This window comes from Artemia sp. Qi Xiang Cuo, chromosome 6 (genome assembly GCF_049724085.1).
Source record: "Artemia sp. Qi Xiang Cuo chromosome 6, ASM4972408v1, whole genome shotgun sequence".
Lineage (NCBI taxonomy): Eukaryota > Metazoa > Arthropoda > Branchiopoda > Anostraca > Artemiidae > Artemia > Artemia sp. Qi Xiang Cuo.
In genome coordinates, this window is record NC_142799.1 from 53,073,277 (window position 1) to 53,098,820 (window position 25,544).

A 25,544-nucleotide genomic window follows, 5' to 3' on the forward strand; every position below is an offset into this window, starting at 1 on the left:
TTTGATTGATTTCAGGTCGTGTGCAATGCATAAATGATTTGTACTTGTCAAGTAAGTCAAGAGCTTTGGTTCTTGGGTTAAATATCAAATATTATTAGCAATTAAGCGATTGAAAATTCATCGTTTTTCTTCTTTTTATTTTCATAATTGATCTAACTTTTTGTTTCATATTTATCCCCTAACATTTGTTTTATTATTTGATTGTTCTGACTTGCTTATGCTAGTATTTTTCATTTTAGCCAATAAATCTTATTCTTATACATTGTCACTCTTTTTATCACTATTTTGTCTTTTAGGGTGATATTTATTTCAGGTATGACCCATTTTGATCAATATGATTGTAATTCAATATATGAGTAGATGGTGCAAATTTCAATACGCCAATGAGAACCAGGAAGGAAAATATGGACTACTATGAGCTATAAAGAAATACTACTTCAAGGACCGGGTAAGTTTGAGTCTGATCTAGCCTTTGTCATTTTTTTTTCTGTGGGTTCCTCTGCTTTTGGGTCTTAATACGTCATATTGGGATGAAGAAAGTTCTATTCAGAGGCAATGCTGTAGCGTTGTCTGTAGTAAAGGCCATATGGCTTCAATGTTTTTTGTTTTTCCCCAGAGGCGCTTCATATGGAAGGGATCGTCACATAAACTTCAAAGGAGGCTCATTTGATTGAAAATAGAGAGTTCTAGTGCCCTTTTTAAGAGTCAAAAGTGATCGGAGAGTAACTAACCCACCCCACACCCCTTTTTTCCCAAATGTATCCGATAAAAATTTTGAAATAGGCATTTTGTTAAAATTAGTTCAAAAATTATGCAATGAAATACTCCGGTGTCGACACAACCCCAAAAGGCCCGGGACCATGCATTGTAAGTTATGCCCTGGTGGTATATATGGTTCTTATGGAAGTAATGCTCATATACACTTCAGAGAGGGCTCATTTAACTGGAAATTGAAAGTTCTAGTTCACTTTTAAGAGTCAAAAGGGATCGGAGGTTAAAAGCCCCCCCCCCTCCATCCCCATTTTCCCAAATTAATCTGATAACAGTTTTGAGACAGCTATTTTGTTAAAAATAGTGCAAAGATCATATAACAAAACTCTGGTGTCGACAAAACCCTCAAGGCCTGGGGGCAGGTGTTGTAAGCTATTTCCTAGGGGTACGTTTGGTTCTTATGGAAGAGATGCTCATTTAAATTTCAAAGATGGATCATTTGATTAGAAACTGAAAGTTATAGTTCCCTTTTTAAGAGTCAAAAGAGATCGGAGAGTAACTACCCCCCTCCCCTTCTCCCACTCTTCGCCCTTTTTTCCTCAAACTCATCCGATGGAACTTTCTGATAGCCATTTTATTAAAAAAGTTCAAAGATCATATAAAGAAAACTCCGGAGTTGACACCCCCCCCCCCCGAGGACAGGCATTGTAATTTATGTTCTGGGGGAATATAAGGTTCTTACGGAAGGGATGCTCGAAAAAACTTCAGAGACGGCTTTTTTAATTGAAAATTGAAAGTTATTGTTCAGTTTATGTGAGTCAAAAGAGATTGTTGGGCAACTAGCCCCCTCCCCCCGCATGCTCCATTTTCCCCAATTGCCTCTGATAAAAAATTTAAACTAGCCATTTTGTTAAAAATTGTTCAAAAATCAGATTAAAAAAATATCAGTTACCTTTCTATGCCTTTGCCGATGGAAATTTTTAAAATAGCCATTTTGTTAAAAAAAATAGTCCAAAGGTCAAGTAAGACAAACTCCGGTAATCGACTTAATAATAAGACATTCGACTTAATTTGTCTTTTAATTGCTTGGATGTCAAACTTTAAAAACTGTGGCCCTGATCTGAATACTTTTGCGTAGAAATGAGAGAAGGGGTGTAGGTCCATTTTGTGCTTTCAATAATTTGGATTATTATTTTTTCAACTATGTGCTTTCAGTTATTAGCTCGTGCCATGACTTCATTAATTTTCGTATTGAATCTGGACCTAATGTATATTTACTCCGAGTTTGTCCATAGCTTAAAGTTTGCTCGTTTTCCACTGTTTCAGGAATTACTTCATGCCCGTTCATGCATCATAAAAATTCTGCATCATCGACTTAGATCATGTTTAGACGCAATCAGGACTTAAGTTGTTTTGGCTCCAAGTATGAACTTAGTTACTTTTTGCATGAAATCCTTGATTCCAGAACATCCTTGTTTTTAAACCGAGACAGAAATTAACTGGATTTTTGCACCGAATCAGGCTTAGTACTGAAACAGGAATTTGTTTTGTACCGAGCCATGACTTTGCTCAGGTTTGTACTGAGATGCTCGTTTTTAATTGAGTCAGAGCCTACCATGTTTGGTACCAAGTCTTTCAATAGTTCAGACTTGGCTCGGTAATTGATCCCAGCCATATTGTAGCTTGTTTTTACATTGCATTATTTTCACATCTAGTCAATGTTTAACTTATTTTCAAATCGAGTCTGAATTTAGCTTTCAGTTTTCTCCAATTCAAAGCTTAACTCGTTTCAGTGCCAACTCGAGAATTACCTCATTTTTGCACAGAGGCTGGACTTCTTTTATTGTACCTAGTCATTCCGCAGCTTGGAAATTTATATTTGCATATCTTTGCTCATTCAACGTTTACAAATTAGCTACAAATGATGAGGCGTAACAAGAGAGCGTACGTTAGTTTAAACAACGCTAAAGAGGAAAAATAATAGAATTATTAACGTCGGTCCATGGAGAAGTTGTAGTTACTCTTTCCATCTAGTTCTGTAAGAACTTGTAATATAAAATATAGTGCAAAGGAAAAACGTCCACTCTCATAAAAAAAAAAAAAAATTCTAGATTGCCAAAAATTTCTTTCGACAATTCAGTCGTGAGACTTTTCCATGAAGTGGGTCGTAATTTCCAATCCAGATTGATTCGTCTTTTTTTTCGATTAAATAAAAAAAAGAAGTTTTTTTTAACTGGAAGTAAGGAGCGACATTAAAACTTAAAAGGAACAGAAATTATTCCGTATATGAAAGGGGCTGTCCCCTCCTCAACTCCTCGCTCTTTACGCTAAAGTTTTTTATTGTTTAAAAAAAATTAGAGTTGTGAGAAAGTCAAACTTTAGCGTAAAGAGCAAGGCGTTGAGGAGGGGACAGCCCCTCCAAAAAAAAAGGCATTGAGTGGTATTTTTACTTTATTTATAAGTCAATAATATGAATAACAAAATATTTACAAAAATTTTGATTACCTGTAGGCTACCTCTTTAAATTTTGACCAAACAACATTTTACCTTAATTTTCAGTTATCAGGTTCTTTTTCTTTGACTTTAGTTCTGAAAATGTAATTCCTGTTATTTAAATAGAATTTTAAGCCTAATCAATATATATATATTTTTTTAAATTTAGGAAATATATTTGCATGTTTTTAAAACCTTCTGAGATTGAGCAAAGTTGTGAAGCTTAAACAATTTCGTTGTACTTCATTTATGCAGAAAATCTATTTTGCAAGGTTTCACTTTTACAATGCACAGATTTTTAAAGATCATCAAAGGTCAGGACCCTCTAGAGGGAGGAGGAGTAGAGGTAGGTACTTCAAAATATCTTCCTAGGACATATTAGCCTGTAGGCCCATCCCTGAAAGTTTCATTTTTCCTAACCTAACCCCTTTCCAAGATAGCCAAAAGTAGCTAAAGTAGAATTTTACTAGAAACAAAATATACCTTCAATTCAATTTTATTCGAATAAAAACATAACACAAACATCAATAACAATAAAGATCCTAGGAGATAACTTAGGCCCTATATCTAGCTGAATATAATAAAAATATAATTAGCTGCATAAAAATTCCTAGAATGGATTCAGAGCCTTAGTGATCTCTTTTAAATGTATTTTGAAGCACTTATCTACAGTTCTTTAATCTCTAAAGAGACTGGATAAATGTGGAGTTTACACCATAACACCATTTTGCTAGGAAATAAGATAGTTAGACTATCTTATTTGGATAAAGTTCTAGTTTGGTCACTTTGCTATCTTGGAAAGGGATTAGGTTAGGAAAATGAAACTTTCAGGGATGAGTCTACAGACTGAACTATGACCTCAGAAGGTATTTTGAAGTACTTAACTCCACCCCTTCTCCCTCTAGAGAAAATATGAACTTTGATGACCTTCAAAAATATTTGTGTTATGAAAATGAAACCATGCAGAATAGATTTTCTGCCTAAATGAAGTAGGGCATAAAAGAAAACTATTTTCAGCTCCACAACTTTGCTCAATCCCAATTTATGAAGTTTCAAAGAGTTTCAAAGATCTGCAAGTACATTTCCTAAATTTCGAAGCAACCAATTGATATGGCCGAAATTTCTTCTCAAATATCAGGAATTGCATTTTCAGAACTGAAACCAGAGAAAAAGAAACTAGTAACTGAAAATTAAGGTAAATGTTGTTTTGTCAAAATTTCAATAGTTCTAATTTCTAAGACTTATAAATCTGTAGAGGGTTAACATGGAAGCTTGCCAATACCTTCCCAGAGTATGTTTTTGGCCCTGTATTCATTACTGAAAGCTTTATTTTCCTAACCTAGCCCCTTTTCAAGATGGAAAAAGTAGTTAAACTAGAATCTTACCCTTATTTTTGTAACCACACGACAAAGTTATCAACACTGGTGAAGGCTTTGGAAAGTGGTTAAAAATGTACCATTATTATGTAAATAAGTTGTTCAAAAGTAATATACTCCATTGATACCTATTTATGGTAAATATGCAGTTTATACCATAATTTAGCTAGGATGAAAGTGGATATATCACTTTATGGCTTTTTATGCTCTTTCATGATTCAATAATTGGTTCTGGGGTAAATTCTATTTTGAGCCCCCAAAGGGCTCAAAACAGCCCATAGTCACCAAAAATTTAAAAGCATGTTTAAAAAAAACTGGCCAGTGAGAAGAAATTACCATTTATAGTTCATTCAGGAAAAGTAATTATTATTTTCTTTAATCTTAATAGTAAAATGTTTTTTTTAAGTTTACAGAAATTATTAAAAAGATCCTGAAACCCCTTAAAAAGACATTTGTTTTTCTATGATGTCATTTTTGAGGGGGTTCAAACTATTTAAAAAAAAATGTCTTAAAACTGTTTTCTTAATAATATTTAGTATTAAAACTATTGGAAAATCATAATTACCATTCCTGAATCAGCTGCAAATGGCAATTTTTTCTCACTAGACAGTTGTTTTTACTTTAACTTTTGGTAACTATGGATTGTTTTACCTTTTGGGGCCCTATTAAGGGCTCAAAATGGAATTTCCCCAGGAAAGATTTTAGAACTATAAAAGAGCATAAGAATAGGCATTAAGCAATATATTCACATTCATTCTAGCTAAATTAAGTTGTAAACTGCAAATTTACTCTATTTATAACAATAAAACTACCCAAAAATTAAGTTTAAAAAAATATGTAAATGTTTTCCTGGTGTCCTGAGAGAAAGGTATGTTTCCTCTGCACAAACAGAAAAACTTTGCAATTCTATAAGATTGGGTATAAACAAAAGAAGGTCTAGAAAATAACAGAATGGGTTCAGTTGTTGAGTTTGTCATAAAAGTGAATCCTCTAAACATGTTCCAGGCACAGTTTGTTGAAGTGGTCCGAGTAGTACCCCTTTTTAATATATACACAGATCCTGGTTGTCTTCCAGTCAGGTGAACGAGGACAGAGGATGCACTGCTGATTTTTGTGGCCAGAACATGAAACTTCAGTGGCTGGACTAATTTTAGACTCAATTCTAATATAGGCATGCTCTAACTTTCTATGTTCTTGAGGAAGGGAGTTAATGGACACTCTAACCATCAAATGAGGCTTCCTAAGGGATAGTCTCAACATTATGAGAAACTATCAGCACTGGAATATATTTTCTTGTTGTATTGACAATTACTCCTGTATTTATGCCTGCAATATTTAGTATTGCAAAGAAGATTACAAGTGGCCTGTGCTGACAGTAAAAGATGAGAGGTTATTCAGCATATATATGATCTAAACTGTCAACACCAGATTTATTTATGTTGTAAAACTTGACTATCTGTGGCTTGCCTGAGTTTGTATTTATCATGTCTTTGGTGTGCATTGAAGAGATCAAAGTTACTGTTATGTTCTTTTTTAATCACATGCATTACAATAATGTTCTTCTTAGCAAAACCAAAGATAGCAGAACCAGGCTCACAATCCCTGAGTGGAAGAGATGCTGCTGGGAACTCACCCATGTTCTTGCTGAGAATTCCCACAACCCTGGATGGCCCTTGAACACCATTTAATTGTGATATTACATTGGAAGAGTGAGTATGTGAAGTTAGTGGTTGCTGCTTGGACTTTTTCATTCTGCCATCTTTACCAATAAACATACTCACAAGCTTCTTCCACCACCTTGCAAGGTGAATGTCATCTTTGTCAAACGCACTAGAGGCCTGGGGCTACTGCACATGTGAAGAACAAAGTTGATGCGTGTCTGCCTCCTCTTTTTTAGTTTGGACATCTTCTTCAACCTTTAAATTAGGATCCCTATTGTGACCTTCATCTGTTAGATCTAATCATTCTTCTTTGGTATCAAGGTGGTCCAGGACTTCTTCCTCAGTTAGTTTAGTGTGGCTACTCATTTGGACTTCCATACAAAGTAAGGACTAAAATGGAAAGGCAAAGGAGGGTAAAATAATGACCTTCTTGGCAGCATACTTTTGGACCAGTAGGAACATTAGATTTTGTGCTAAAAAGGTTGAAAGACCATCAGTATCTGTATATAAGAAAAGATAAATTATGAGAGTAGTGCAACTATAGTTTCCCTATCAAATGTTAGCAATTCAGACCATCTAACAACCATTTTTCAAGATAATTTACCCTGACATTATTTGATTTTTTGTTATGTAAGTGGTTGGATGGGGTAAAAAAAAACTACCCCAACCCCCTTACTTCCTTTCTGGATAGATGCTGGAAGTTGACTGACCCACCAAAGATTCTATATGTGGTGAAGATTACATGGAACCATGATGGCATAGCCCCAAGGGTCCTTGAGAAATCTAAAAAATAAAAGTATGTGGGGTAATTTGATGCCCCACCTGACCAGTTAAGGGTAAATCTCTTATATAATTCCAGAAGGATGGTCCCTGGATAAACCTAAAGGTTGTAATCTTTTATGGTTAACTTTTACAATCTAATGCACATCCATTAAATAACCACAAAATAGCCCATGAAATAATCATAAATAAACCATGCAATGAAAAAAAATAGCTTTGTCTTTGTCATTATTAGGGATTAAAAAGTAAAATCTGTGCAGGCTCAAATTAAGATGGTTCACAATAAATTCAGCACTATTATCATGCAATGACAAAGTTTATTGTAGAAAAAATGCACCCTTAAATGCAAATGCCATGAAAGCTTTACATTAGAATTGATTGTTCAATGTGGAATTCTCTGTTGAATTGACCAAATTTTCTTAATAAGCATGTGATAACAGTAGTTTTAGGCTTCATAATATGGAACAGGCAAGGTTTACCATAGGAATGTACAAATATAAAATAAAAGGAATTTAATGTCAGATGTAAAAAGAAACTGGAGTGGGGGCAGCTGTTCCACCTGACCAGGCCCAGGACCACCATTATGTCATTAGGTTGAATATTTGAACCATAAACAACAATCAAATTTTTTTTTTTTTTGCTGCCTAGTGAGAAAAATTGGCATTTGTAGCTGATTCAGGAATGGTTAAATTAATTACTTAAATAGTAAAATGTTATTTTGAAAAGAAACTTACAGGAATTTTAAAAAAGAGCCTGAAACCCTTTAAAAGTGGCATTGGATCAAAAAGTAGACCATTAAAGTTATCATTATCAAAAACCTTCCACACAACACTTACACATTCCCCCTCCCCACCCACCTTGAACAACAGTCTAAAAGTGATTTCTTCATAAAAGGAATAGTGGCACCAGAGACACTGCAAAACAGACTATTGTCACAGTTTAACCACATTCAGTGGAGGTAGTACATGAAACTTCCTTAAACACCATTAGAGCCAAAATTCAAGATTGAACAATGCCAATTGGGACCTTCATCTAATAAAAATTCCATTTCCTGTCAGGCATGTGCTTTCCTTTGAAACATGAATTGAAACTCAAAGGTATGTCACAAAAGTTTTCACAACAATGCAGTTAAACTTGGAGCTGATGGAATAATTTGTGGCAATATTCTATCTTCTTTTTGTAGTGTATTTAATAAGCATAGTTTATCAACTGAAAGTAAAGGCTGTTGACCTGTGAGTGTTGTTGATATAAATAATAGCATGCAAAATGATTCAAAATCTAGTTCAGAATCATCAACGTTAATCTCTCTCAAGTAGTAATAATGTTTCATCCCTTCCATTTGAGTTGACTTGTAGTGACAGCAGTATCTTAGAACCAAGCAGAGATGATGAGGATGAAAAAGATTATATACAAAAACGTAAGGAATTTCTATTACTGGTCGCCAATGTAGATCAGTTAACCAATAAGATTGAGGAAGTAAAAAGCCTTGTAACTAATAAGATATACAATTTGGTGATTTTAACAGAGGTGAGTCCCAAGAATAGTAATGCTCAATAGGATTATAGTCATATATATATTCCTGGATACCAGGTAATATCAAACTTGAGATCAAGTTATTGCAGAAAGGGTGTAGTATAGTTTGAGCAGAGTATAATCTTAAAGTGGTTGATACTCTCCCTATTAATGATTATGTTGATTTGCTCTGCTTTGATCTAAAGCAGGGGTGGCCAACCAAATTATCTTGCAGGCCACTTTGGAAATGTATCATAACTCCATGGGCTGCATATAAAATTATATGTACCCATATTAGATTTAAACCTATTATAGATATTGTTTGGAGTGATAAATTGAAAAATAATGAATTTTTATTAATTACTACTACTACTAACAACTCATCGCAGCACAGAGCCGCCTGAGGCCAACACAGCTACGCACGCTCCTCCTCCACCCCAATCTATTCAAAGCCTCACTTTTTACACCCGCCCACGAAATTCCCATTTCCTTTATATCTTTCTTTATGACGTCCTCCCACCCCAGACGGGGACGACCTGCTTTCCGTTTAGCCCTAGATGGTTGGCCGAAAAGAACAATCTTCGGCAATCTGTCATCCTTCATCCGCACAACAAGCCCTAACCACCTCAACCTTTCTTTCATTATAGACCTAGAAAGCGGTATTGAACCACATTTTTCGTATAGCTTATTGTTTGAAATACGGTCAGTCAGCCGGGTACCCAGAACAATCCTTTAGCAATTTCTCTGGAAAACATCTAGCAAATCTTCATCCGCTTTTCGGAGCGCCCATGCTTCAGAGGCATATTTGACCACTCTCATCACTGTAGCTTCTAAGATTCTAATCTTGGTTTGCAGACTTATCTTCCCATTCTTCCAGACATTTTTTAACTGTGAAAAAACACCCTGAGCCTTGGCAATTCTATTTTTAACATCATCACTGCTCCCACCATCTTTACTAATAATACTACCAAGGTAAGTGAAGCTGCCCACCTGATCAATCTTTTCATTACCCAACGTCACCTTTTCATCTTCACTTATTCCTAGCCTTAGTGACTTAGTCTTCCTAACATTAATTTTCAAACCAATATTATCACCCTGAACTCGCAAAACCTCTAAAACTTCATTCATTTTGCTCACACTTTCATCTAGGATGTTTAAATCATCAGCATAATCCAAGTCCAGGAGACTTCTTCCTCCCAATTAGATTTCATGATCTCCCATTACCTTTGATTTGCACATCAAAACAAAGTTTACCAAAATAATCCATATACAGGAGGATAGAACAGAACCCTGCTTTACTCCTGATTTAATGCAAAAACAGTTGCTAACCTTACTTCCTACCGTAACTGCAGCAGTGCTATTCTAATAAATAGCACTACATCACTTTAATGTATTTGTCTGGTATACCATACAAGGATAAAACCTTTACTAAAGTTCTTCTATCAACAGAATCGAACGCTTGCTCATAAACTATAAAACTGAGGACCAAAGGTGTTTGAAAACTTAGGCACTTTTCAATTATTAACCTAAGAGTGAAAATTTGGTCAACACATCCTCTACCTTTTCTAAAACCGCACTGCTCTTCTCTTAAAACTTTGTCTACGGCATCTCTCAGTCTAAAAAGTATCATATTACTAAGCAATTTGTTACCTACAGAGACCAGACTAATGCCTCGATAATTACCACACTCACTTTTATCACCTTTCTTATAAAGTGGCTTAATTAAGGTTTTCCTAAAATCGTTAGGTACTTCCCCTTTTTCAAAAATCATATTCATAATCTTCAATAACTTATTTCTAACCTCAGAGCCACCATATTTAAGAAACTCATTTACTACCCTATCAACATCTGGGGCCTTAATATTTTTTTATCCTTTTAGTAGTGTTGCTAATGCTTCTTCACAAAATAAGTCTTCCTTCACATCCAAGGTATCACAAACTTTCATTTTCCTCTATATTTTTTCCTGCAACTCTATCACGGTTAAGCAAATTCTCAAAATGTTCGGCCCATCTCGCCTTAGCTTTTTCCTTATCGCTAATTGCCACCCCATAATGATACTAAATGCACATTGTTAGAAATTTATAATACTAAAAATAAAAAAAATAACGAAATGAAAAAAAAAAAATCATAGAAAAATATTTACTTCCCTAGCTATGTGTTTCTCCACTTTTTCACTTGCCTTTTGCAAGTTGATCTAAATTTGGGTATTTGCAGATTGTGATTGGTGTTAAAGGTTAGCATCTGTTATAGTTGAGCTGTTTTTGAAAAATCAGCTCAATCGTTTGAAAAAAAAAACGATTTGCAGATGTAAGTTGAACCAAAAGCACTAACAACTTTTTGTGCCATATTTCATGAATTGGATAATTTTTCTTTTTTGACATAAATTTAGAAAAAAATAATCTTTTTGATTCTGAATCTTCAAACATGCATTTTAATTCATTATCGCACTGTATGTCAATCAAATCCGTTTTGAGATATTCTTGGACAGACTCAATTTCAACATGAAAAGGAGATAAATTTATTTCAAAAACTTAGTTTTTTTTTTAACTCTAAATTATTGAATCGGCTTTCAAAAGTGTGTAATTTTTCTTATTTCTGTTGCGTATTTGACATAATTGTTACATTTTTATTTCTTAAATTCTTTCAACATTTGAAAGTGGTGAGCATTAGTAATTTTCAATTGTGATTCAAATAACAACAATTTCTTCTAAAATGCTCTGATGTGATTAAATGTATTGACTATGAGGTTATCTTTTTCCTTGAATTCCTTGCATTCATTGAGTTTGTTGACAATATCCACTAAAAAGCATGAATCCAATAACCACTTTACCATTTCTTAATTCTGGCACACACCTTTGTTTGTCATTCATAAGGAAATCAATTTCTTCTCGTAACTGATGAAATTGCTGTCAACATCTTCCATGACTTAACCATCTGACTCGACTGAAGTACACAACATCACTGTATTCAGAACATAATTCTTCGAGAAAATCCTTAAATTGTCAATGTGCAAGTGCATATGATCAAATGCAATTCACTGTTTTTATAACTCTACTTGCATAACGTGATATATCAATAATACTCGGGCTATACAACATAATAATATAATACTCAGGCTATATACATTGATAAAAAACATTGTTAAGAGTGAAACATTAAATCTGTAGATGTGTGCCCATTATGAGGGCACAGAATATAAAAGTGATGAATCTCGCAGGCCACAAAATGTTTACGGCGGGCCGCATGCGGCCCGCGGGCCGTGGGCTAACCACACCTGATCTAAAGGTTCCACTTGACCCTGGCATGACAAGAATTGCTTGTACTTATTGAAGCCCTTCAGCTCGATCCAAAATTGTTACAGAACAAGCCATAGCAGATCATTTTTGAACAATTAATGCATCACATAAAGGTAATTTGCTAATAGCTGGGAACTTTAAATTCCCACAAATATCATCGAAAGATGGATTTGGTTATCATGAAGATGATGCAACACAACAACCATTCCTTGATTGTATACATGATCTCACCCTATATCAAGCTGTTGATAAACCAACTAGATATAGAATCTTCCAGAACCAATCCCTTTTAGACCTTATTTTTCTTGATAACCAAGACCTTTTGGAACACATTGAGTACTTACCTCCCATTGGTAATAGTGACCACATAGCTATAGAAATACAGCTCCATCAAAGACTATGACTAATAATTTTATTAAAAGGATCTTCACAGATTACAATTCCATCAGAAGGGAACTGAAAATGGTGAATCAGAGTGAGCTTTTGCAGGGATCAGTAGAGGAGTGATGGAAAATTTTCAAATTAACTTATAATCCAAGATAGCAAGCCTTCTGTATCTTACAGGAGAAAGCCAAAGACTCTTCCATACATGACCAAGGAAATTAAGAAGCAGCTCAATAAAAAAAAGAGATCTTTGAAAAAATTACAAAGCAACTGAAAGTCCAGAACAGTCACAAGAAATTCAAAAAAGCAAGAGATAAGTTGAGAAATCTAACTAGGAAACTTTACCAGAACCATGACGCCACACTAGCCAGAGAATGCAAGCATAACCCAAAAATTTTTTGGCAATATGTGTCATGTAAAAGTCCTGGTAGGCAATCAATATCTAAACTGACTGCTTCAGAAGCTGAACCAACAGATGTAAAAGAAATTGCAGATGAACTGAACTGCCAGTTTATGTTTGTTTTTAGTAGCACATCAGATACAGACCTACCCAATGTTGACCCACACAAATCCACCATCCAATTGAGCTTGTTGAGACTCATAGTTCAAATATCCTCAAATGACTTAAATTGCTAGATGTCAACAAATCAGTTGGGCCAGATAGGTTACATCCACGTCGTCTAAAAGAAGTTGCTGATGACATTACAAGCTACTCTCCCAATTATTCAAAGTGTCCATATGTACCAAGTAAGTGTAAACAGATTGGAAAACAGCATTTGTCACCTCTTTGTTCAAAAAGGGACATAGAGCCAGTGCACAAAACTACTGTCCCATAAGCATAACCTTTGTTGTTGCTAAAATCCTGGAAAGAGTGGTAAATGACTTTGTCATGAAGCATCTCAAACTCTGTAGAAACAAAAATCAGTAGAAACAAATTTGCTGGAGACTTATGATGTTATAACAGGCCTGATTGATCAGGGCTTACCTGTGGATGTCTTGTTGCTTGACCTTGCAAAAGCATTTGACAAAGTTCCACATCCACACTTGAACAAAAAACTTATCTCATGTGGAATTAATGGAGACCTTGTGGGCTGGATCTCAGCTTTTCTTATAGATAGAACCCAGAGGGTGAGGAATTTTACTACTGAAGGGGAATCAGTCCTCTGTGAGAGATATAGAGTCACCAGAGATGTCCTGAAGGGTAGTGTCTTATGGCCTACATGGCTGCCACAAAGTTCCTAAAATCAAATGAAGATCCCTATGGGTCCTTTAAATTGATTAAGGTCCCTAAAGTTGTTTTTCTTGCTTTGGTTTAAAGCTCTGTATCCTGAAGGCTACCAATACCTGTGAGTATTTGGGTTTGAGTATTTTGTTTTAATTGAGATTCTTAGAACCGGTTTTTACTTGTCTAAGAAAGAAAACTTGTTGTTGCTTAGGCTACAGTGTTATTCTCTTGACAAAGTAGACAGACTAGTAACAAAAAGGAGTGACCCCTTTGTCTCTGGAGTCAATAGGCTAGGAGGTAGAAGGGTTTGGTTGGCTTTGTTAATTATTTTAAAAACTCTTTCCTTGGTGTTGCAATGTTACATACAGAGGAAAAAAAAAATAATTAGAGAATGACTCCAACTACAAAATACAAAGGAGGCAGTGTTAAAACCAGGTTTTTTGCATGATTTTGAGCTTACATTCATTTCTCATACTATTAGATTACTTCCTACCGCCCTTTTTTATTTGAATGCATTCCTGAAGATAGCCTATATATTTTTCTACTAAGTTCTTTTCTTTTTTTTGGGGGGGGGGGGTAGGATTTGAAGTTTCAGCTTGAACAAGAATGGAAAAGTGCAAATTCAAGGAGATTTGGTTGGATGAGAAAGATGCAACAGCACACCAAATGAAAAAGTGGCGTAGAGTCATTCCAGGAGATCTGTTCCCTTCTACTGTTCTATCTGCAATGCATCATTTGTCTGCCATAAGGGCTCCTATGCTTTACTGCAGCACGCCAGAACTGCTGAAGATAAGAAGAATGTTACCATAAAGCTAACACTGAATCTGCTTTGTCTCTTGACAGCATCTTCCATGGAGAGTGGCGAACTGGCAAAACTGTCCTGCACCTAGATGCTCATGTAGTGCGGGATGAAATAACAGTTGCAGAAATTACATAGGTTCTGAAGATGATTGAGTCTGACTATTCTCGGAAATCTGAAGACGGAATTGCAGATGTATTTGGAAAAATTTTCACAGATACAGTGAAAAAAAAAAACTAAGTTCGCTTATTTTTTAACCAAAGGTCTTGGATCCCATTTCTGGAAGATGACCCTTGCTGAAATCGGCAACAGTTATAATGTTGTCAGGTTTGACAAAACCACAAACTCCAAAAGTAAGAAAGAGCTTCAAATGACAATCTGATTGTGGTCTGAAAAGATGAAACGAGTGGTAGAAAGACATCTGAAATATGTCTTTGTTAGACATGCCAGAGCTAAAGACTTGAACTCAGAAATAGTCAGAACGATGAATGAGAGTGGCTTATCTATCTCGAACCTACTAGCGTTAATTTGTGATGGTTTGAACAAGAACAAAAAACTTGTCATACTGATTGTCAGTGAAAATCATGAATTGACTGGTAGCAAAGGTCTCCTTGATATTGGTACCTGCAAGATCCACTTAGTACACAATGCTTTTTGGAATGGTTTGCAGGAAATCTGCGATTTTTTTTCCAATCTGATCATCAAAGTTTACTACTTTTTTAGTGGATGGCCAGCTAGACAAGAAGACTATGGGAAGATTCAAGAGAAAACTGGCATTCCTAAATCTCACTTTTTGAAAAACATACCCACCAGACGGTTAACAATAGGAACTGCCACTTCGAGGCTAGGGGAATATATGTTAGCTCTGTTTGAGTACTTTGTTGTCTATATTCCAAAGAAAACCCTAGTCTTATGAAATAAAATGTGTACAAAGAGGTCATCCAGCTGATCAAACAACCAACCATGAAAGCAGAGTGTCAGTTTGTTGATAGTTCAAACCTCTTCACACATATTACTGAAAAGTTTCAACAGAAAAGCCTCTAGTGCATGAACTCTATACAGAGCCGAACCTCCTGGTCTTGAAATTGGCTGGACAAATTTTAAAGCCTGAAGTAACAAAGAACTTAGGAATGAACTAACGCTTCAGCCATACAAAGATGAAGAGAACTTTGTGCCACTGCTACAGACAGTTGAGTGATGAAATTATCAATTGTCTTGAGTCACTAGACGATATTCCAAAACGCTCGTTCATGCAGTGTTTTCAGAAGCATTATTCTGTGGCTGGAAGATATGTTCTTAAGCAAATATTCTGCAGAGAATTTTTGTAGCTGTTGAAAGGGTTATCTTTTCTGTATGACAATGAAGTATCAAAAGCCAGTTTCTGCTCAGACTTAATTATAAATTGCCAGAAAGTTACCCATTGTGATGCAAAAGGCCATGCTAGTTGATGAGTTTAAGCAAGTCCAGTTATCCAGACCTCCGGACCAACAACAAGTGGAACAACGTGATCCAGGGAAGAAAATATCCAAACCTGTCTCAAGTCATTAAAAATGCTTTGACCATTTCACACGGGTCTGCTAGCATTGAGCGGGGTTTCTCCCTTTCTGGGCGAGATCTCAGCAAAGAAATAGCTTCAAAGAATCGATTTGGAGGACCTGAGCAAAATATTGCTATCACTGAAGAATTAACAAATCTGGCCAAATTTGCTAGAAAGAAATTTGATTTGTACCTACAGCAGGAAAAAGCCTTGAAAGAAAAAACTGAGAAAGAGCAGTAGGAGTTGGAGACAATGGGATGGTTGAGAGAGCAGTAGCTCACTGGAACCTCTTTGAAAAGAAAGACAATAGAGACTTTCAAAAAAATCTCTTAAAAAAAGAAGCGCTTGGTTCCAAGGAACTGACCGCAGACGAGTTGATGAAAGAAGTTCATAACCGGCTGAAAAAAGGCATTGAAAAGAAGGACATGATCAAGATGCAGCTAGCACAGGCCATGATAGATGGAACTTTGTCGATGCGTACTGAACAAAGAAAGGGAGCTGGCACTTTTGAAACCGCCCAGCAGCAGTTAAAGTCAAAGAAACAATTGCTGATCACATCTCTGTTCCAGCAGAAGGTAGTGCCAAAAAATGGAAACAAATAGGATGTGTGTTCTAGTTACCATACCCTTATCTCTCATAATATTTTTGTATCTGATTTTTTTTTTTTATTCGAAAGTAAAGCGTTCAGGAAAAAAGAAGGAAAAAACTCCTCCCATGACATGATGATTCTCAGGTGGTCGGTTTCTTAATTATTACTTTGCTTCTTATCCTGGAGAGATGTCTGCAAATGATCATTCTCTTTTTGTTTCCTTAGTCAAGTGTCATTTGGTGTTGTGTCACTGCCTTTTCTTTCAAAAGCTTTCTGAAAACTGAGTTTTTGGTGACAAAATGGTTTGGTGAGGCAATCATAAGTCACTACAAGTAGATCTTGACCATATTCAAAAATGGGCAAAAACATGGCACATGAGCTTTAATATTGACAAATGTAGTGTTATTCATTTTGGCAAGTCCAACCCAGGTTTAAAGTATACTATAGTCAAGCTAGCTGTAAACAACATTCAAGAGCTGAAAAGTGTGGATGAAGAAAGTGATCTTGGAATCATTGTATGCAACCAGTGTAAATTCCATTCAAACTGCAAAAAGTCTCATGCAAACTCTGTCCTAACACTGTTAAAGAAAACTATATCCAGTTGGTCTTCCTGTGTTTTTGTAAGGAAGACCAACTACAAGGCCTTGTCAGACCATTAATTGATTTTAGAATGTGCATAGCATCACCAGGATACAGGGGTAATGTACAGCTTCTGGAAGGAGTGCAAAGGAGAGCCACAAAGGTAGTATCTAAGATGAGAGACAAGCCTTATGATGAACGTTTAAAGGAGCTTAAATTATCTACACTGGCTTACAAACAATGAAGAGCTGACATGCTTATGACACATAAGCTTATTCCACAAGAACCTTCCCCCCCCCCCAATTCATTTTCCAATTCCCAAAATATTGGCACTGACAAGGAGAGGACATTCAACGAAGCTCTTCAAACTATCTGTCAAAACTCAACACCGACAACAGTTTTTCTCCTGCCATGTAGTAAACCACTGGAATAGTCTCAGCACCCAATAATGAAGTGTTCAAGAAGTCATTGGATGTTGAATGGAATGGTGTTCCCTGGAAGTACCAGTGGGATGCATTCGATGTTTAATCATTCACATCATCAAGTATGGAGTATGTAACAGATCATGATGGATCTTAATTTGCTCCAAAGTGCAAAGTCAATTGCTGTTTCTTGGCTAGTCACTTCAGGGGGATATAAGTGATAAAATTCTTATTCTTCTTCAAAAACGACATCAACAAGTCTTTTGATGGGCTTGGTTTCTTTGGCCAGTCTAGGGGAGCACTGACAGAGGTTGTGACATTATATGAGGTCATGGCATCATGCTAAATTCATGATTAAAATTGTGGTTCACTTTTATGCTAGGTTCCAGCTAACAGAAAGCCAAAGCCTTTTTCTTTGTGGAATTTATATGCAGAAAAGAAACAGAGAAAGGAGTCATGGTTGCAGCTATAGCTGCAATCTTGTTAAAAGTAAATATATTTCCTTTCTGAGTATAAAATACCTAATGTTAAGGATTGACCTGTGTGTTTCTGCCCTATATACCAACCTTTCAGAGAAAGGGCTTTTTTTGACAGACATAAAAATGTCTAAACCCCCAATTGCCATGTCCAGCCCAACCCTATGTGTCCTTTAGTGACATTAAAGTAGTATGAATTTATTTTAAATAGATGGCACTCAATAGTCTGCCCTAAAATTTTCCTATGTGAGCTACCTCTTTCCTGAAAAATCGTATTGCTATTCAAGCAGCCTGGGCCGTTCTGTGAAATTCCAGAGACCCTTGATAATGATTTTATGTTAAAAAACACATTTTGCAAAATAGAATACAAATAGCTAAGTGTATCTAGATCCAAACTAGCACAATAATTGGGTAAAAGATGATGCAACTATCTTGATTTTTTTGAAAATTTTTGCAAAGCCACTAGGGGTTTATACTTGACTGTCCAGATCAACCCCGTATTCAGGCCAACCTCCCCTACTACCCAGGTAATCGGAGCTATGTATTTCATCAATTTTCTTGTTATCTACCATCACCTCTTCACCCTCACGCAGGGACATAGCTACAGTATTTTTATTCGGGGGGGGGGGAGAGGGGTGCTATTGAAGTAGGTGCTATTCAAGCAGTAGTGAAGAAAAGTAACTGCTTAACAAACATGCTACTTGGTGAAATTAAAAACATTGTGCAAAACGTTATAAACAATAAACACACATTAAACAATCATAAATATAAGTGCTGGTGCTTGGCTTTTACTGAAATTGTCAGCAAGAGCTTCTGCAGACAACAGTAGTATAGTGTAAAGAAGCTTTTGGATGGGCAAAGATAAATGTTGCATACACTTGGCTTTTCTCACCTAGATTCACCACTAATGCTGCAGTTCATACCCCCTTCACTTCCCCCAACCCCCATGCCCAGCACCATCAAGCCTAGATCTCCGGACAAAGTTCAGTAACGGATTTAAAATAGTCTTCCTATTTTGATCGGTCATTGCGCAATGTAATTATCATAGGCAGGGACAGTCGATTATTCCAATCAAAATATATATGTAGTAGGTCAATGTAATATGTAGGTCAAATAATTTAATCTAAATTCAAGGTGAACTATTTTCAAGTCTAAATCCGATTATGAAATTACTACTACTACTACTAACAACTCACTGCAGCACCAAACCGCCTGAGGCCAACACAGCTACGCAGGCTCCTCCTCCATCCCAACCTATTCAAAAGCCTCCCTTTTTACGCCCGCCCATGAAGTTCTCATTTCCTTTAAATCTTTCTTTATGACGTCCTCCCACCCCAAGCGGGGAAGACCTGCTTTTCGTTTAGCCCTATACGGTTGGCCAAAAAGAACTATCTTTGGCAATCTGTCATACATCATCCGCACAACGTGCCCTAGCCACCTCAGCCCTTCTCTCATTATAGCCCTAGAGAGCGGTATTGAACCACATTTTTCGTATTGCCTATTGTTTGAAATACTGCCAGTCAGCCGTATACCCAGAACAATCTTTAAGCAATTTCTCTGGAAAACATCTAGCAAATCTTCATCCGCTTTTTGGAGCGCCCATGCTTCAGAGCCATATTTGACCACTGTCATCACTGTAGCTTCTAATATTCTAATCTTGGTTTGCAGACTTATCTTCCTATTTTTCCAAACTCTTTTTTAACTGTGAAAAAACACCCTGACATCTTCACTGATCAACCCATCTTTACTAATAATACTACCAAGGTAAGTGAAGCTGTCCACCTGATCATATTTTTTCATTACCCAACTTCACCTTTTCATCTTCACTTATTCCTAGCTTTAGTGACTTAGTCTTTTTAACATAAATTTTCAAACCTATTCTAGCACCCTGAACTCGCAAAACCTCTAAAACTTCATTCATTTTGCTCACACTTTCATCTAGGATGCTTAAATCATCAGCATAATCTAAGTCCAGGAGACTTTTTCCTCCCCATTTGATTCCGTAGTCTCCCATTGCCTTTCCTGTGCTCCTTATGACAAAGTCCATCAAAAAAATCCATATAAAGGGGGATAGAACACAACCCTGCTTAACTCCTGATTCAATACAAAACCAGCTGCGTACCTCATTTCCTACCTTAACCGCAGCAGTGTTATTCTTGTACATAGCACTAATCACTTTAATGTATTTGTCTGGTATACCATACAAGGATAAAACCTTTACTAAAGCTCTTCTATCAACGAAATCGGACGCTTGCTCATAATCAATAAAACTGAGGACCAAAGGTGTTTGAAAACTCAGGCACTTCTCAATTATTAACCTAAGAGTGAAAATCAGGTCGATACATCCTCTACCTTTTCTAAAACCGCACTGCTCTTCTCTTAAAGCTTTGTCTACGGCATCTCTCAGTCTAAAAAGTATCATATTACTAAGTAATTTACTACCTACAGAGACCAGACCAATCCCTCGATAATTACCACCCTCACTTTTATCACCTTTCTTATAAAGTGGCTGAATTAAAGTTTTCCTAAAATCATTAGGTACTTCCTCTTTTTCAAAAATCATATTCATAATCTTCAGTAACTTATTTCTAACCTCAGAGCCACCATATTTAAGAAACTTATTTACCACCCTATCAGCACCTGGAGCCTTATTATTTTTTAGTCGATTTAGTACTGTCGCTAATTCCTTCTGACAAAACAAATCTTCCTTAACATCCAAGGTATCACAAACTTTTTCATTTTCCTCTATATCTCTTCCTTCAACATCCTCTATCTCGGTTGAGCAAATTATCAAAATGCTCTGCTCATCTCTGTTTAGTTTTTTCCTTATCGCTAATTGCGGCCCAGTTCCTATCTTTAACTGGACCAAGTCCACATTGACTACTCCCTCTCAATTTGTTAACATGCCAGTACAATATTTTACTATTATGCCGTCTAGATGCGTTTTCCAGATCCTTGGCAATTTTATCCATGGCTTCCACTTCACAACACCTTACTTCTTATTTTAATATTTTCTCCACTTTCTTTACATTCCTATTGTTTTCGTATGGTCTATCACTAATGTAATTCTTGTACAAATCCTTTCTACTTTCTATCAAAAATAAAGCTTTTTCACGAATATTCTTAGCTGCAGTTCCACCTTTCTTCCCTAAGACACCTTCAGCAACTTCACAAAATATTTTTCTAATATTATTCCAACCATCTTCCACATTATCAAATTTTAAACTCGAAAGTTTAGTATTCAACTACTCCTGGAAAATTTCTCTCAAATTCTTATCCTGGAGTATACCAACATCATAACTTCCCGGAAGGTAGTTACCCTTCCGATTTTTCACCTTTAAATTAACCCTTGACACTACTAGATGGTGATCTTTACTCTTAACATCAATAACGGCACTCTTATATACCCTAGTGTCTTGTATTAATTCAATAAAAACCATATGGAATCACAAATGTCTTACTGTATCAAAAGTTTTACTGTATGAATGAGATTATATCCAAAAAGAGGTGTTTTCAGTATGAACTCTCAATGTAGACTCATATATATATATATATATATATATATATATATATATATATATATATATATATATATATATATATATATATATATATATATATATATATATATATATATATATATATTTATAGGCTACATTGTGCTAACATCGTTCTTTTTTTAGGCAGCGCGATTACGCTGCCTATGATTTAGAATTACCAACAAAACGAGGGACTTGCCCATGAAAGGCCCCTTGTTATACTCTCACCCCTCTCCAAAAAAAAGTTTGCGTATGTGCCTGGACAGGTGTCTTAGTCATTAATTAATGAGTTTGGCTTGTCTGTCTTTCTTTCTAGTTTTCTGGAATGTTTTTGCAAATAGTATAAAGATAAAGAAAGAAAAACGATCAAAAATTGGTTTTTAAAGGCCAAATGAAATTACTGACAAAACACAACAAAGTGAATATTTCGAGGGGACAAGCACCTCTCTTCTTCAGCGCGAAACGAAAAAATATAATCAATGACAGTGTCGAAGATACCGTGATTTGCAAAGTTTTTTGCAGACACTCTGTGATTTGCAGACACTCTTTGAGGCTTAAGGAGTTGTTTACGTGTCTGATTAAGTGATTGGGAAAGTGGTAAAAGGGTTATATCTGGGGCTATTAAAATATTGGCTTCTCTTTTGAGAAAACCGAAATACGAGTCATTTATTGTTAAATCACCTGAATCCCCGTTCAAAACTGGACTTAATTATTGGTGTTTATAAATTTCAACAGCTTCTCTGTAGTGCTGGACAATGCCTTTGTCTTGCGAAATTAGGCTAGCTTGATTAAACAAAATAGTATGGTCTGGGTTTTCAAAAATATATGAATCAATCATAATTCATTGATTCACTTCAACACTGGCTTGCAAAAATAATATAAAATAAATATCTAGCCTAGTTTATTTATTCTCTTCAACATTAGCTTGCAAGACTAATGTAAAACTAATATCTAGCCTAATTTATTGATTCACTTTAACATTAGCTTGCAAAACTAAAGTGAACATTTTTTTTTGGAGCAGAGTCAAGGCTGTGTTGGAGTTGGTTGTAGAATTCTTCCGCTTCATGGTCACTCCGGGACGAGTCTGAGGCCGTAAATTTGGACTATGGTCATGTTGGCAATGGATACTTTCAGACGAATGGTGATAATACGTTCAGAGACAGGATTGACTGCAAGAAGAGACTGTTTGACTCGCTTGGAGAGTAGGAAACCGACACTTTGGCGGTGAGCTCCATCACTTCTTCCAGACGTGATGAGCGTGATGTCATTTATTCTTTATATTCCTGTGGAGGTAAGGTGAGTCTCAGATAGTTCAACGATGTCCCAGCGTTAACGGTTCATCTCGTTTGGGACTAGTTCCCTTTTTCGTGGTTTGGCTAATGTGCGTACGTAATGTGGTAGATAAAATGTACTAGGAGAGAAAAAATTATGTATGTGAGGAATTTTAAAAATGGAAAGCTATGGAACGTCCAGTAAGAGGTAAGATAGATAGGTAATAAAGTGAAGAAATAATAGAGAAATAGGGGCGAATTAGATTACAAATAAGCAGTGAGTCTTAGATAAAAAAAAAAGAAGAAAGAAACAGGATTGATTTTTTTTTTTTTTTTTCAGGAGTACGAAAATTAAACAAAAACCGGTTTGATTCTATCCATTACGTGATGTATCAACACTTATTATTCAGAACACAAAAAGAAGAGGAAGCGCAGAAAGGAGGACCAAATAATGTGCGTATGTTTAGCGTTCCTAGTGAGAGATATGTTTTTGGGGTTAGGATGAACGAAGTCTTCTCCGACTGGAGAGTCTTCAAATAGGATAAATGATCGTCGGCTGCCCCGGACGTGGTAATAGAATCATTTTCATTATCATAATAGTTATGTATTCGGATACATACCATAGATCCATGGCCATTAAATAAAAAAAAATATTTTTTTCTTCTTTTTCAATCATAATTTTCAGTTTTTTTTAGCCTGTAGCAAAGACTATGTATGTGCAATGTAGTAATTATAAGATTATTTGTAGATAAATGAAACGAATTTCTACGCAGACAAGTGTGAAGAGCTGATCAATATTTATTCACGCATGTTAAATGAGATATGAGTAAAATGTCGGATCTAATTTATGCTCTTAGAATAAATATAAATTGTGCTTGTCTTCGAACAATTTTTGGACTGTTCTGAAATCAGATATTGGTAATTCTCACTTCTTTTAATTGGAGTTTTGAAATGCGCAAAAATGGTTTGGTACAATTTTGAACCATCCTATCATTTGCATAATTAAAAAAGAAGGCTAGGAGGTAAAAGCCCAAGTAAGCCTCCAGTAAACCACTAAACACCTTCAGTTACCAACTCAAATCTCTTGAACTGAAATCAGGGAAGACCAGAATGTTCGGAGCAAAAAATTGGAGTAGCCAAACTCTTGTTTGAATTGTACGAGAAATATTTCAGGTTTTTATTTGGGTTTTTACCTACAAAACTAATATTTTATTTTTTAATTCTTTACTCTACGAATAAATATGCCTTAGAATTAAAACAAATATATCTTAGCAACAAAACTAATACTGTTTTGAGTAGTTCATTATTTTTGAGTAGTTCATTATTTGCATGATCATACTGTTGACAAAGACGATTTCATATTATTTCTTCTATACGTAACTTATTTTCCCCTTAAAGAATCTCTTAAAATCTTATTTGTCTGAACTTAGGTTAAAGAATATACCTAAAAATTTATCTAAGAAAATTTTACTGAATAAGGATGAAGTAATCGCAAACAACAAAATAAATTAAAATTTCTTTGTTAAAAGGTGTAATTAAATGAAGCAATTAAACGCCCTTTGTATATCGCATAAAACTATAAAAACTATACTATAACTAAACTAAACTATACGATAAAAACAATAAAAACTATAAAAAAAAAAATTAGTTGAAGTGGGCATTACAGTAGAAAATTACATGGGACAGAAATACATTCCCTCCCTTAAAGTGCTGTCCCAGGATTGTTCAATCCTTCGACCACGAAATGTTACAAATTAACCATCTCAGAACATCTAGCCATAAAAAACATCTTGTTGAAAAAACGGGAACTCCTTTCTCTCGAGATCCTTGAATATATTCCGCTTTACCAAAAAGCTTTATGTCCGTACTAGCATTAATATTTCTTGAGTTAATTATATGTTTTCAAATTAGAATAATATGTTAACCATAAAAGAAATAAAGGGATAGCAGCAAAAAGAAAACAACAAAATTAAGTTAAAAGATAAACATTCCCTTGTTCCCAAAACGCCAACAATTATGTTGTGTTTTTTGTCTATTTTTATAGATTAAAATAGAACAAAATAAGATAAAACAATTTTAGAGAAAGAACTTTGAACTTTATTCAATTTCCTTTAAATTCACCTATAATTGAGCAATTTTTGATCAGTTTTGAATTTTTTAATAATTTTAAGAGAATTTTGGTCAGTTGAGATTGATTTTTAGGGAATTTTAGGAATCGGGGATGTAGCACCCATCTGTCGACTATATAACGCTGATTTTTGTATTAAGCATGATGAATTAAGTCAGACAGTATTTTCTAACCTTCTTCTATTTGCTGATCACCCAAAACCTTGAATATCAACATTTCTCTCGTGTGGCTCCCTAACTAAAGGGAAAAAAAAAACTTAAATTTCCGTTTTAGGTAAGGGGAAAATTATTTTTTACCTCTCCCCAAAAGAGTATCGCCCACAATTCAATTTTTATGCAATATCACAAATTAGTCCTTTGACTAAGAACGACTAGTGTGCCGTCTTTTGTCTCTTGAGCATCAAATAATTTTTGTTTTTTGCATTTTCAGAGTTAATTTTTTTTCAGGACACTTTCGAATTCGACGACTACGCAGATTTCCCATCCTAATTCCGAGAATCTCCGAAGACTAACCATTTGAGTGCCCCTGCGGTGTTCCACTGACCGACTAGTGCTGGGGAGAAAGAGGAAGAAGATACATTTTGGTATCAAGCACTGTGTTTTGTAATTAATTTTATTGTTGAAATAATAATTTATTTATGCCCACTATAGAACAAAGAAAGGTAGCGGAGTAAATAATCAACAGAAAAAAGAGAACACATCACACAACTACATTACACACACAAAATTAAAGCCAAATCATACATAAGCCGCGTCAGCGGAGAAAA

The 25,544-nt window shown here is 35.5% G+C and overlaps 1 long non-coding RNA gene across 2 annotated transcripts in view; it reads left to right on the forward strand.

Moving 5' to 3' along the window:
• Nucleotides 1–25,422, forward strand: part of LOC148951373 (uncharacterized) — a 55,046-nt gene extending 29,624 nt beyond the window's left edge. The window contains exons 3-5 of one of the 2 annotated variants that reach the window (XR_016141908.1): nucleotides 22,403–22,675; nucleotides 22,991–23,103; nucleotides 25,225–25,422. This is a non-coding gene — a long non-coding RNA (uncharacterized LOC148951373). Of the gene's footprint in view, nucleotides 1–21,601; nucleotides 22,676–22,990; nucleotides 23,104–25,224 lie in introns of those variants that run through there. The other variant, XR_016141907.1, reaches the window with a different exon arrangement.
• Nucleotides 25,423–25,544: the final 122 nt, after the last annotated feature.